The sequence below is a fragment of the Ceratotherium simum genome, chromosome 5 (assembly GCF_057802395.1).
Source record: "Ceratotherium simum simum isolate JZ-2026a chromosome 5, ASM5780239v1, whole genome shotgun sequence".
Taxonomy (NCBI): domain Eukaryota; kingdom Metazoa; phylum Chordata; class Mammalia; order Perissodactyla; family Rhinocerotidae; genus Ceratotherium; species Ceratotherium simum.
This window is the reverse complement of record NC_141904.1, coordinates 67,817,052-67,830,652: the sequence shown is the minus strand read 5'-3', so window position 1 is coordinate 67,830,652 and position 13,601 is coordinate 67,817,052. Positions and strand designations below refer to the sequence as shown.

At 42.2% G+C, this 13,601-nt stretch overlaps 1 protein-coding gene across 1 annotated transcript in view; it reads left to right on the top strand.

Annotated features, from left to right (window-relative positions):
• The first annotated feature begins 231 nt into the window (after positions 1-231).
• TAFA4 (TAFA chemokine like family member 4) overlaps positions 232-13,601 on the top strand; it is a 166,380-nt gene continuing 153,010 nt past the window's right edge. Inside the window, exon 1 of the mRNA XM_087431308.1 lies at positions 232-483. The gene's annotated coding sequence lies outside the window, so the exon portion shown is untranslated. The remainder of the gene's footprint in view (positions 484-13,601) is intronic.

The following is a 13,601-nucleotide window of genomic DNA, read 5'->3' as shown; positions in this document are numbered from 1 at the left end:
GGCGCTCAAGAGAGGCGCCGGGAGCCGAGCGGCGGGGGCGCGCTGACCGAGCACGAGTGCGGGGCGGGGAGAGGGCCGGCCCACGTGGACCACCGGGCGGGCGGGGGCGGGGGCAGGGGCAGCCGGCCCGCCCGGCCAATCAGCGCGGCCCGCGGCGGGCCCGGCCCCCCCCGGCCGGCGCGCTCGCCCGGCTCGGCTCGGCACTGCTAGCTGCGCGCAGCCTTGGACGGGGCGCACGGACACGGACGCCTAGAGTGGAGTCGCAGCGGCCGCTTCGGCAGATGCTGCTTCTCCTGCAGCAGTTTCGGGCTTGTCTTTGGAGAGACGTGGGAACTTCCTTTCACAGAGAGTCTGCGGAGGTGATGGGCCACTCCCAGGGCGCCCGCGGGGAGGCGGCACGGTGAGCGTCCCCCCGCTCCGGTGCGGAGATCGGTGCCTTGCCCTGGAGGCTGCGGGTCCGACTTGGCTGCCGGCTGTAGTCGAGTAAGAAGGGTTGCAAGGGGAAAGGAGGGGACGGGAAGATGGGGTTGGGGTGGTCTTGACCCGGTGCTCAGTCTGTCTCGTGGGCAGCAGCTGCCTTTCGGGCGGATACCGATTTGACTCAGGACAGCCCCCCTCATCCCGGCCCTCTGGAGTGCGGGAGTGACTTCCTGTGCCGTAGTTGGCGTGCACCCCGAAGTTGGATGCCGCGCTTCGAAGTGAGGATGTGTGGCTGGAGAGGGGCAGCAGCCGCTTCCAACTTCGGGGTTCGTGTCTGCCCTGGATGCGGGAGAGGCCACTTGATGGATTGGTATGAGGAGGGGGAGGGCGAGCTCTTGTTTTGGAGAAGCCGGCTTTGGAGCTTCATCCCTCGGGTCTGAGCCAGGATCCTTGTAGGAGCCGGCGGGAGGGAGCAGGTTAGCCTACACCTGAACCCCTGGTTGCAAGGCTCTTGCTGGAAGAACGCCGCGTGCGTCCGGGACGCGTCTTCCAGCTGGGAGCGCAAAGCTTCCCGCCGTAGTGGAGAACTGGAGTGGGTCTGCAAGTTCCGTCTCTTCCCAAGTTAGGTACCTCGGATTTGTCCACCAAGCCGGCGTGTCTACATTTCTTCCCCTCTTTTTCAGACCTTCTCTTGCATCATTTGCCATGTCAATCCACTCCTGGAAGGGAGGGCATCTTTAACCCTAAGCCATGAGCTCATCCTTGGGGAGGATGGGAAGTGGAAAGACTGGTATCCCGCTTCTAGGGAGGCAGCCCAGGCCAGACACGGTGCCACTGGTGCGTTTTTCTCCTGAATCGGTATCATTTAACTGATTTAGGGGCGCCAAGGAGCCCTCTGAGAGCCTTAGCCAAGCTTTGAATCAACTCCCCAGCAAGATGTGTATGCACAGGTTCATGGACTCACTGAGACCTACCCATGTGCCCATGCCCCACCAAGATTTAAGGACACCCCTCCCGTGAAGCCTCTGTGTCCCTCTACTCTTTTCCTCTTTAACATTTCAATGGCCCTCCCTCCAAGAGGAGCAAGGTTGATGTGATGTGATAAGTGATCCCGGTGTGTGGGGATGGGTGTGTTGGAAGCCTTAGTCTGGTTCTTTCTCTAATATCCTTGGTACAGGGATTGTCCACAACAACCCGAAGCCCCCCACCTGCAGACTCAGACACCCAAACTTTCCCACGTTGATGGCTTAGCTTTCTGATCACACTGGCCCCCTCCAGACCACTCTCTGAGGGGTGAGGAGGTGAAGACAGTTCGTCTGTGTGTCTGAGCCCAGTTCAGGCAGGGCCTGATTTAAAAAAAAAAGGGGCTAAAATAATTTAGGAACATCCATTTCACAATATAATGAGTGTTTTCCACTCAGTCATTTGATAACAGATGTATGACTTGAAGAATTCTTCAACAGCTCACAGTGGGTTTTACAGTGAGAAGCATTTCTGCCAAGTTTGTAGTCATAAATCAGTGTGCAAGCCCAATACTTCCTTTGGATTGGAAACACAGCTCTTAATAAGGCAGCGTGTGAGCAGTTTTCAGACTCATTATGACTAACGATGACTTATGTCCTCCCAAACTGACCGTGGGAGTTGGCATTGCTCATTTGTGCAAAAAGCTTTCTTCGTAAGTGTGGACGTTTCTTGATCAATATTCTCACAGCTGAAAGCTCTATTTCAAGGTTTCCTTCCTCAGTTCTTCTGTCTCATTGTTCTGCTTTGCATGACTTTGCTCTCTACCCTCTGTACCATCCTAACTACCCTTTGACACTTTAAAATTTATTATAAGGTTTTAAGTCATGATTTGCCTTGGCCAATTTTCCCTGTTAAAAGATAGGAAAGTTGCCCTTCCCAGAAAAGCAGTGGCTGCCAATTTACTGATTTTTGAATGACTTTAATTTTTTTACTTCTTCCCCAACACACAAAAACACCTACAAATATCTCTGCTTGATTATTGAATATTTTCCATTGGAGGCAACCTTTCCATATTTCTAGTACTAGAATGTTTTAGGTCACTTGAATTTCAATATTCATTTTTTGCTCTTTTTAGAGATGTGTATTGTTTGATGACCTAGTTCCATTTAGTTAAAAAAAAAAAAGTCTTTGCTTCGTCCCCCCACTTCCTTTTCAGTGGCACATAGCCTTTCTCTAATAGCTGCTTTTATCTGCACAGCTCATTTATTGTTATACTTAATATAATACTTTGTTATGTAAATTATGTGTTGATGCATATGATATTAAAACTGCATTCACTGAGGATTAACCCATGGGTATGACATCATCACCAGCCAATCCTCTATCTGATTTGAACATGCATTGACAAAAGTCACATTATCATATTGAGCAAGGGTTTCTATACTGCCTATGATGAATGAGAAAAAGAGGGAAGTCTTTTTGGCTCTTCTTAACTCTCAATTAGCTGCCCGGTTGGAGAGTTTTGGGGATTTCTATACTAAGAAGCTTAGCTTAATAAGAAAATTCTCAGATTGCAGTTTTATAGATCTCTTTAGTATTTGCATAAGTACATTTTTCCTTTTATGCCTTCTTCCTCTTTGTGAGTTTTTCACCCTGCATTCTGGCTCTATTTCTTTACGTATATGGAGAGATGTCATAGTAAAGGGACTAGCCTTTTGATTTTTTTTTCTGTCCTCGAGATAGGTGGAACATATAGATGATGGACTAATTTGTTTGTGTACGTGTGTGTTTCATCAGGTGTTGGATATAAATCTGCTGGGATTAGCAAAATGACTTCAGGTCCTGAAGCCAGTCATAGATGATGGGGAGATCATTCAATGTGCTTTATTCTAATTTGTTAAGAAGATTCAGGATTGAGGATGGAGGACAGGCAGTGGGAAAAAGATGTCCGTAAAGGGATTGGTGAAGTGATCTTGGCCACATTAATCATTTCAGAATTATTTGTTTTGAAAATGTTATTAGAAAAAGCTCACTTGGGTCCTAGGCAGCCCTTACTTATAGATGTCAGCTTCAGCCTTTGTATGCAGTTGCACCTTGTAATAATACCCCACTCAGTTTGTGATCTCCAGCAACCCACCTCTCACAAGATAAAATTAACTTTGGCTTCCCGTCTATTTGATATTTGTTGAAAAAATAAAAATAACTCTTCCTGTTTTACAGTTGCCATTCAAGTTAAATCCATTTCCCCCCATAAAGTCAGTTAAAAGGGCTCTTGTGTTTTTTTTAAACATAAATTTAATTGAGCAATCTGGTTTAAAGAAAGACTCAAAGGCTTGCAGAATTTTAAATCTGGAAAGTATCTCAGAGTTCAGTTTTCTAGAAGATCAAGGGTAGGAGGTGTTGACTTGAATCGTTATGGTATAAAAAGAACTGAGATGAAAATCCCGGGGTTCTCACTCCTAGCCCAGTGCCTTTTCCAATAAAGACCTGCGGGGAACGGCTCTTGTGATGTGGTGGGACCCTCCATTTCAGCCCTCTCTCTAGAGGAGCACCACATCCTTTTCTTTCACTGTCAAGGCTCAGTCTATTAGAACATTGCACTAGTTGAACCCAGCTCATGGATGTGACAACCTTATGCATCAGCTAGCTTCCAGTGGCTGTCACAGTATCTGCAGTTCCAGAGGAGACATTTAAAGGGGAGCCAGCGGCGGAAGAGGATTGGGTAGAGTGACTCAATTTGGACCTATCTGAACACATGGGAAAAGACACGGATGTTAAAATGATGACAAGGCAGTTTTAGGTAATGATTTAAGATTTACTAGTGAAAGTGAACTCAGAATATTAATTGTGTGATAGTCTCCTCTTTCATACTTTGTGCTTTTTAGTTGCTGTAAAACCAAACTAATGGTTGGAATAAAACCCTATTTCCTGGCATGGTTGCAAATAATGAGAATGGCATCCTACATTTGTTGACTATTTAGCGTGTGCCAGGTGTAGGCTGTTGATGCTAGTGACACATTCTGTTTAATAGATGGCTTTCTCTATATGGATGAACTACTGGTTTTCAAAGAGTCGTAAATGTAAAACAACGTTGAACCTTTTTTAGTCACTTTTTAATTCAAAAGATGTCAGGATCTTACAGTAGCAAGTCATTGGCATGAGCATAAATAACTTTAATTCAGAAGTATGGTAGTGTCAGATATTAGGGGGTTCTTGTTGATAAAATGGCAAATAAAAAGATGCTGTATTTAGAAAGATAAAAAGATAGTAAAGATGTGGATAATTTGTCTCCTTTTATGAAATTGTGTTTAATATTGTTAGTGCAGAAGAGTGAAATATCCCTTTTAGAAAGATACGAAGATATCCTTATATTTCTTATAATGTAAAGATAAAACACTAGGCTTTTTTTTTTTAAAATAAAGATATGCCATTGCACACAAAATACTCTCTTTTGGCTTTGTTAGTACTATAAGTTCATTCCAAATTAGAAAGCAATTGAACGTTTTTCTGCAGCATTTCAATTTTCTTAACTAAACGTGAAACTGTCAACAGCTAGAGTTATCATTATTACTTTTTTTAATGGCCATTGAGTCTGCTTGGATTCTCTTAGTTTCAAATCTATGCCTTCTGCTTAAAGTTTTCTCTGAACATTCATGGTTTTATTTCTTTATTTTATTCATTTTCATATCATTCTTTGCTTAATGAATCTTGAAAATATTGACGAGTGCTTGATATACCATAGGTACCTCCTATGAATCATTGGGCTTAAAGCCTCAGACTTGAGATACAGATTCTAAAATGATCAAAGAAGGTTTCCAGCAAGAAAGAAGCTTAAAGGTCATCTAGTGTGGTAGTTCTCAACTGGGGGCAATTTTGCTCCCAGGGGACACTGGGCAATGTCTGGAGACATTTTGGGTGGTTACAACTTGGGGCAGGATTGGGTGGGTCTCTAGTGGGTAGAGGCCGGGGATGCTGCTAAACATCCTGTTATGCACAGGACAGACCCCACAATAAAGAATTATCCGACTCAAAATTTCACAAGTGCTGTGGTTGAGAAACCCTGCTCTAGTGCACCATTTTGGGTTCAGAGTAGTGAAATAGCTTATCTAGTGTCCCATCTGTTTTTTTCTAGACAGGAACCCAGGTCTCATGCATAAGCCAAGATTCTTTTAATCACTCTAAGCTTCCGTTTTGACGAGTTCTTTCTTCTTTTTTAATTTATAAAGATAATACATGTTTGGGGCAGAAAATTCAAACACTATAGAAGAGTATAAACAGGAAAGTGAAATACGAACCCAATTCTGCCATGGAGACAATTCCTTTTCATATTTCAGTAAATATATTTCCAATTCCCTCCCTCTGCTTTTATCTACATGTAGACATTCAGACGAAATCGTTTTAGGTAAATGGGGTCATATATCATATAATCTATGTCCTGCGTTGTTTACTTGGCAAAGGGCCACTGGAGGGCCTTTGGTGAACCCGTGGCTGGGGAAGGAGGCTGACATGCCTGTGGTCACATGAAATCCCTTTGATTGTGGAGACCTCCTGTGCAGTGGTGGCCATTTTCCGTGCATTCCTATGAGACTGTGATATGCTCTGGAGCCATTCTGGGAAGGATGAGAAATCAGTGAAAGAGCTACATGTCATTTTTGTTCATGGCTGTATGTTATTCTATTTAAAAATTCATCTTAATGTTAGTCATAAAACACCCAAAAGTTAAAAGGAATTTTGAGTTTCTTTTTTTTTTTTTTTGGTGAGGATATCAGCCCTGTGCTAACATCTGCCAATCCTCCTCTCTCTCTTTTTTTTTTTAGTTGAGGAAGACTGGCCCTGGGCTAACATTGGTGCCCATCTTCCTCCACTTTATATGGGACGCTGCCACAGCATGGCCTGCCAAGCAGTGTGTCAGTGCTCGCCTGGATCCGAACCAGCGAACCCCGGGCCGCCGCAGTGGAGCGCACGCACTTGACTGCTTGCACCACCCGGCCAGCTCCTTGAGTTTGTTTTTAATGCATTCCTCTTTGCCAAAGACAGCAAGTTTCATAATGTCAGTATTGGAATAAGTCCTTCAGTTCTACCTTTGCTATTGGTGTACAGTTTAAGATTTTAAGTAGCTTGAAAGCTAAAAATATTTCTTATAGTGGGGTGTTTAATTAAGGCCATCCAAAGAAAATATTATTGAGGTGAATTCTCTGCATGTGTCAGTGGGGGCAACAAATCTCCAGGGCCTGCAATCTTCCTTACTATTTAAATCATTTGGCAGCTCTTCCAGAAGCAGCCGGATTGTAATGTAAACATCTGTTACCTTTTCTCTGCTTTCAGAACTGATTATGCAACCCGGCTTCACATTGGAGACACACAGCTTTCTTCATCTATATTTTTGGATTAATTCCTTCTCAGCACACACACACACACACATCCACAGACACAAATCAAAAGAGCCATAAAATTGGTTACCATGGGCCCAGCTCTCCCAGGATAAGACTCGCATGTTCTTTGCACTCTCTCCTGCTCTTTGCGGACCATCGGGTCTGCTCAGGACACAGAGCTCTGTTAAGCAAGCTGGGGAATGGCTGTGAGTCTGTCCCTTGGTACCAATCTCGTTCTCTTTATGCGCTGAATTTCCACTCACCTCAATGCCTAGGGCCTGATGCGCAGCTGAGGAGATTTGGGAAGCTAGCTTAAACATCCCCAGTAAGGCCTCCTAATACCATTGGGGGTGGAGGTGGTCAAGGAGACATTTACATGGAATTGGATGTTAGACAACAAATGTCTCTTTCACTAGAGTTTTCTGTGGGTACTTGCCATTTTTTACATCAGGGAATGTTTGTTAAATATTTGCTTTGTTGATCTTTCAAAAAATTTATAGTAGCAACAATAGCTGTTGTTCGTTGAATAAGGATGTTGCTGGGTATTGCGCTGTTTTTTAAAAATTGTAGTAAAATACAAATAACATAAAATTTACCTACTTAACCATATTTTTTTGGTGAGGAAGATTGACCGTGAGCTAACATCTGTTGCCAGTCTTCCTCTTTTTTTGCTTGAGGAAGATTGTCCCTGAGCTAACATCTGTGCCAGTCTTTCTCTGTTTTGTATGTGGGACGCCACCACAGCATGGCTGGATGAGCAGTGTGTAGGTCTGCACCCAGGATCTGAACCTGCAAACCTTGGGCTGCTGAAGTGGAGTGTGAACTTAGCCACTACGCCACCAGGCCAGCCAGCCCCTACTTAACCATTTTTAAGTGTACAGTTCAGTGGCATTAAGTACATTCACATTGTTATGCTGTCATCACCTCCATCCATTCACATAACTCTTTTCATCTTGCAAAACTGAAACTCTGTACCCATTAAACAACGACTCGCCTTTCCCGCTCCCTCCAGACCCTGGCAATCACCATTCTACTTTCTGTCCCTAGGAATTGAACTGCTCTAGGTACCTTATATAAGTGGAATCATACAATATTTGTCCTTTTGTGACTGGCTTATTTCACTTAGCATAATGTCTTCAAGGTTCAGTGTTTCAGTGTGTGTCAGAATTTCCTTCCTTTTTAAGGCTGGGTAATATTCCATTGTATGTGTATTGGCTTCACATACAGTGGAATGTATTTTGGCTATTGGCTATTGTGAATAATGCTGCTATGCACATGGATATACAAATATCTGTTTGAGTCTCTGCTTTCAAGTCTTTTGGGATGTATACTCAGAAGTGGAATTGCGGGATCAGATGGTAATTCTATTTTTAATTTTTTGAGGAACTGCTATACTATTTTCCAAAGAGGCTGTATGATTTTACTGCACTAAACATTTTTACACACTATCTCATTTAATCTTCCTCCAAGCCCTACAAGGTAGATAGTCATCATCTCCCTTCTGTGCACGAGGAACGTGAGGCACGTTGGGATGGAGCCACACAGGTAGCTTGTGGTGGAGGCGCGATTTGAACCCAGGCAGTGTGGTAGAGTAAAGCTGTCAACAGATCATTCATTCTTTCAATTCAAGAAAGATTGACTGAACTCCTCATCCATTTGGCTCAGGTATGGTGGGGGATAAGAGATAAATAACAAACACGTTTATTCCAAGGAGAAGCTCTGAAAGTCCTCATCCTGCCACACTGAGGAATTTAATTGAGACACGGAGTTTCCGTGGGTCAAACACTCATTGTGAAATTGGTATTTTATCCAAATAGTAAGAGGCCAATAAATATACAGTGTGGTTATTTTGGCTGTTAATATTAGTGCTGCCTCAAATCCTCTGGCAGTTAATAACCAGGCAGCCCACGGTTTTTAAAATGCCATGCCAATTTTTGCTTCTCATTGGAGGTGGAGGGTGGTGGTGGGTTGAGACAGTACAAGGAAATAATGGAGACCAAGATAAGCCTGAGGTAGGATCTGAGTGACGACTGTAGTTTTACTTTACAGAGACAGTGCGCAGAGGACATGGGCATCTTTCCCACCAAAAAACACAGCTTAATGGAGTCATTGCAAAGGAAGGCACGTTTAGTCATTTATAGAATTAACAATTGATCAGTTTTGTGGTGCCAAGTCCTTTATAAGCACGCCATGTTTATTCATTATTGTGATTACCCAGTAGAAGCAGCTCTACTTGATGTGATGAGCACAAGCAAGATGCGAAGACATTTAAATACACTTGAAATTAACGTTTGCACAAATAGGCATCTGACGGGGTATTCTAATTTGATTCTAAAGGCCTAGAAATAAGCCTGTATCTAGGGGGGTTCCTCTTGGAATCCTAAGTCAGATGTGTGTAGCTCATTTGCAAGGTTCTGTGTTATTTAAAAGGAAAATGGCAGTTTTCCTTTCCTTCCTGCTCACCTTCGTCATGGGTGAGCACGGGGAGCAGAGAGGACCAGTAATTGCCATTGATCCTGGCCTGGCATATTGGGTCACCCTTTTACGATGGAGTAGCAAGCTCTGGTGTTCTTGACAGCAGGGACAAGTCAGCTTGTCCTGATATATTCCCGAACAAAGTACACTAATGATCCTACGGAAGTATTAGTCAGGAAAGGAGAATACTCTTCAAGTCTGAAAGTTAAGGTCACCCTGAGAAAAAGGACTGGCAAGATTCCTAGAAAACTCTATTTCTTCAAGACATTTTGATTCCGAATTTACTCTCTTCGCGTTTACAAAAGACTCAAGATCCCAAGTGTAAACTCAAATTCTGATTTGATGTGCAAATATTTCTAAACCATAGCATAAATAGACATGAACTTACAAGCAGTTGACTACATCCATGTACGAGTTTCATGGTCCTCATTTACTTATAAGTAAGTAATGAGGGGAGATGAATGTAGGATTTTAGGGGATTGCAGTTTTTTTTTTGTCCTCTGCAAATTCTGGATTTTTAAAGTTTATCAATCTTGTGTGGTCTGCTTGTCCCTCAATTCCACTATTATTGCAATTCTTAATATTATCACTTTGATCAGTGCATAAGAATTACCTGGAGGGCTTTGTTAAAACACGGATTCCCAGGCCTCACCCCCAGAACTACTGATTCAGTCAGTCTGATATGGAACCTGAGAATTTGTGTTTCTGATGAGCTCCTTGCTGACAAGCCTTGGACCACATTTTGTTCAACACTTCTTTTTACAGCTCATCTTCCAGAGTTAAAAAATTTTAATATGGAGATTTTCATAAAACAAGTTCATTTTGATTAGGTTGTGAGTTGCTCATTTTGTAATACACTGATAAGCTGGTCTAAATAGTGTGATTCTGAAGATTGATTTAAATTACTGAGCCAAAAATACAAATTAGTTGTTTGTGGGATCAGTGTTATGTATGAGAAACTGAATTTGATAATGTTCCCGAGTTTCTTTTAGAGCATAAGATGCATTTTCTGTAGTTGAGGACTTTAAAAAGAAGAATTGTATCGTTGTTTAAATGGATGTTGAGGCAATTCTGATGCACGAAGCACGTAACCAGCATATTGCCTACTTCTGTCATCTGGCTGATGTCTATATTGACCGGGAAAAAAAAGGAAGCTTCTATTTACATGTACTTTTGGGTCTGATTTAAATTGTAATCCTAACGACAGGTAACATACAGGAATTTCGTTTTTGTTCCTGTAGAGTTAAGACTCAGCAGATGTTAAAAGCTGATGTGGATTTAAGATTTCATCCGTTCTGGGAATAATTGAAGATTTAGCCAGGACCGGAAGATGGAGTGGTAGATAGAGTTATAGGACTTGAGGGGGTATGGAAAGTTTTTGCACAGATGCCTGGCTTGTTGCGTTCTCCTGCCACTTGGAGGAATAAGTTATCTTCTGTGTTTGCCTAAATGAGAAGCTTTCAGTGGATTTTACTTTGTCTTGCACTATTAAAAAACATTTAAAGTTTGTAAACCAAAATCGCTTCTGAATGAATAACAAATGTAAAGAACTTTATTTTTTTTGTAATCCTTACTCATTTTTAAAAATTGGGGTTTTGTAAGATTTTTTAGAGATAGTCTGACTTATAGAAATGTGTGGGTGTTGTCAGGAAGGTAAGAATTGGCAACCCCTAAGAAGCGTGGATGGGCTGAGTCAGTCATTTAACCTCCTCCGTCTCCAGAGCTGTGTTTTAATTAGACGGCTGGTTTGTGGAACTGTGGTGTATTGCTTATGACTAGGTTTGTACTAACATTTCCTTGGGTCCTGTCAGTCACTGTTGTCCCTTTGGCCAGTTTTCACTTTGGTCATCTCTGCCCAACTGTCGAGATGCTACAGCTCTCCTCCCTGGCTGCCTGCCGTTTTGCCCTTTGTCCCCGCTCCAGCACTCAACTCCAGACAGTTAGAAGATGAGGCTTCCAAGTTGAGTGGCAGACTAGGGCATGAAAGAAGATAGCTTACATGGAAGACTGAACAGCAGAAGCATCCAAACAACGAAATTGCCCTAATTTTTTTTTTAAGTACAAATGTCCACTTAAAAAAAACATGGCATTTGATTCACTGTAGAGCCTGGTGCGGGTGGATGGTATTCTCTGCCGGCTGGCTTTGTATCATATGGACGGTGATGCCACGAGTCGTAATACAGATCACAGTGACTTGGTGGAAGCCCCACTGGTAACATGCAAGTTGTAAAAAAAGTAAAAGAAAATTAGAGTAAGATAAAAAGAGCATAGATCACCTTTAACTATCTCTCCAACCCATTTCTATCCCTCCCTGCCCAAATACTTTTAAGAGTTTGGCTTATATCCTTCTGCACGTATTTAAAATATTTAATATACATCATGTCTCAAAGAAATCCAAACATGAAGAGGAGGAATGGACTGATGGTGTCCTGGTGGACTCTCTCTGCCCATTTGAAGTTGATTGGTCAATGCTCAGAGATCAGCAGAGGGAGGAAGCATATCTAGCATTTAACTTTATCTAAAAAGTATAATGTGGAAACATCAAACATCTTTTCTATTTATTGTCCTGTAAATATGTATGTTTACTAAATACATAGTATTGTGTGTGAATTTTTTCACTTAGATAGTAACATACTATGTATACGCTGGTTCAGTAATTTGCATTGTTCACTTTCTGTTGTCTTTGAGATCTATCCATGCTGATACATAACATAGCTCTTGTTCATTTCTTCAACTGCCATTGATCTTCCATTATGGATGTACTACATTTTATTTAGCTGTTCCCTACAGATGGGCATTCAGATTTTTCCATTTTTTTCTATTTCAGAGAGTATTGTGAGAACATTCTTGAACAAATTCATGCCTGACACTGAGAGGCAGTATTTACTGTTTGATGCTCTCTCATAATGACATATCTCTTTGTAGCTAAGTGCTAATGTTTTTCTGGAGTAGAAGTGGAGTCGCCAGGTCAGAGGGGGAGTTTTAGAGTCTCAAACTGCTCGACAATGCGTCTGGAACACGTGGGGACTGCAGAAAGTCTCTTTCATCATTATGTTCTCTTGGAATTAAGATATATAAACTCCAGAACAGATAAACAATCTCTTAAGTTCCAATAGAACTTTCTGCGATGAGGGAAATGTTGTAAAATCTGTGCTGTCCACTGTGGCAGCCACTAAGCCACAGGTGACTGTTAAGCGCTTGAAATGTGGCTGTTGTGACCAAGGAACTGAATTTTAAATTTTATTTAATTTTAATTAATTTAGCTTTACATTTAAATAGCCACATGTGTGTAGTGGCTACCATTTTGGACAGTGCAGGTGGAAGATATAAACCATCATAGGAGGTGCAGCTACTGTTGTACTTCGGTCCCAAAATGTTTTAGAAAGTGACTCATTGAGAGATGGCAGTGTAGTCTGTTTTGTTGAATAAGAGGCCCAAGACTCTTTCACTGAAAATAGATAAATAATGCCATGAAAACAAGACGGTGTCATTTAGATTTCTCAGGCATTTTCCTTCCCTCGATTAGAGACTCCTGTCTGTTCCGCCCTGGCTGGGCTGTCTGATGGGAGCCGCATGGTCCTACTGGGGCAGTTCTTTGTAAGGTGAATTGATGGCTATGTAAATACAGCCATTAACCTTAAGCACCTCAGACAGCTCCTTGGGCGCCACCGTTTTCTTGCCCTTGAAAATGCCGGTTGATGGATGCCAAGATATTAAAAAAAATGTTTTTCTTTTCCTCTAACTATTTGAAGCAGTGGACCTTCCAAGTTACAGGCCAAGGAACCAGTGAAATTGAGGGCCTACCAGGCATAAATACTATGGCAGGGGTTTGGAATTCTCTTGTTGCAGAGGGATGTTTTGAAGGTTTACTTTAGATATATAAGAAATAGGACCCTGTGTATTTGTATGTATATCTTATTTTTAAAAATACACAAATTGAGTTATAATTTGAAAGCACTGGTTAAAGGGAGTTTGTGGAAAATTTGCTTTTAAAGCAAATGGAGTTGTATAATTCTGCAATATTTTAAAGTTAGGCATAGTCTGCTATTAAAAAAATACCTTCTTTTTCTGTTCTTGAAAGATAGTTTGAGAAGTAGATTGAGTAGGGGTGGTGGAGACAGACAGAAGATAGATAGGATTCGCATGTTGAAAATGCATTTGGTTGTAGGAAAAGTAGCAGTTGTATTAGAAGTAGGGTCAAAAGATGGCAGCTGCCAGTGTCTTATTTTCTCTCTGATATCGTCTGAGCCCTCTCCCCTGTGCTTACTCTCCTGTAACCACACTGGCCATCTCTCATTTCCTAGAATCCACTAAACTCATTCCTTCTTCAGTGGCTCTATACTTGATGTTCCTTTTCGTGGAACGTGCATC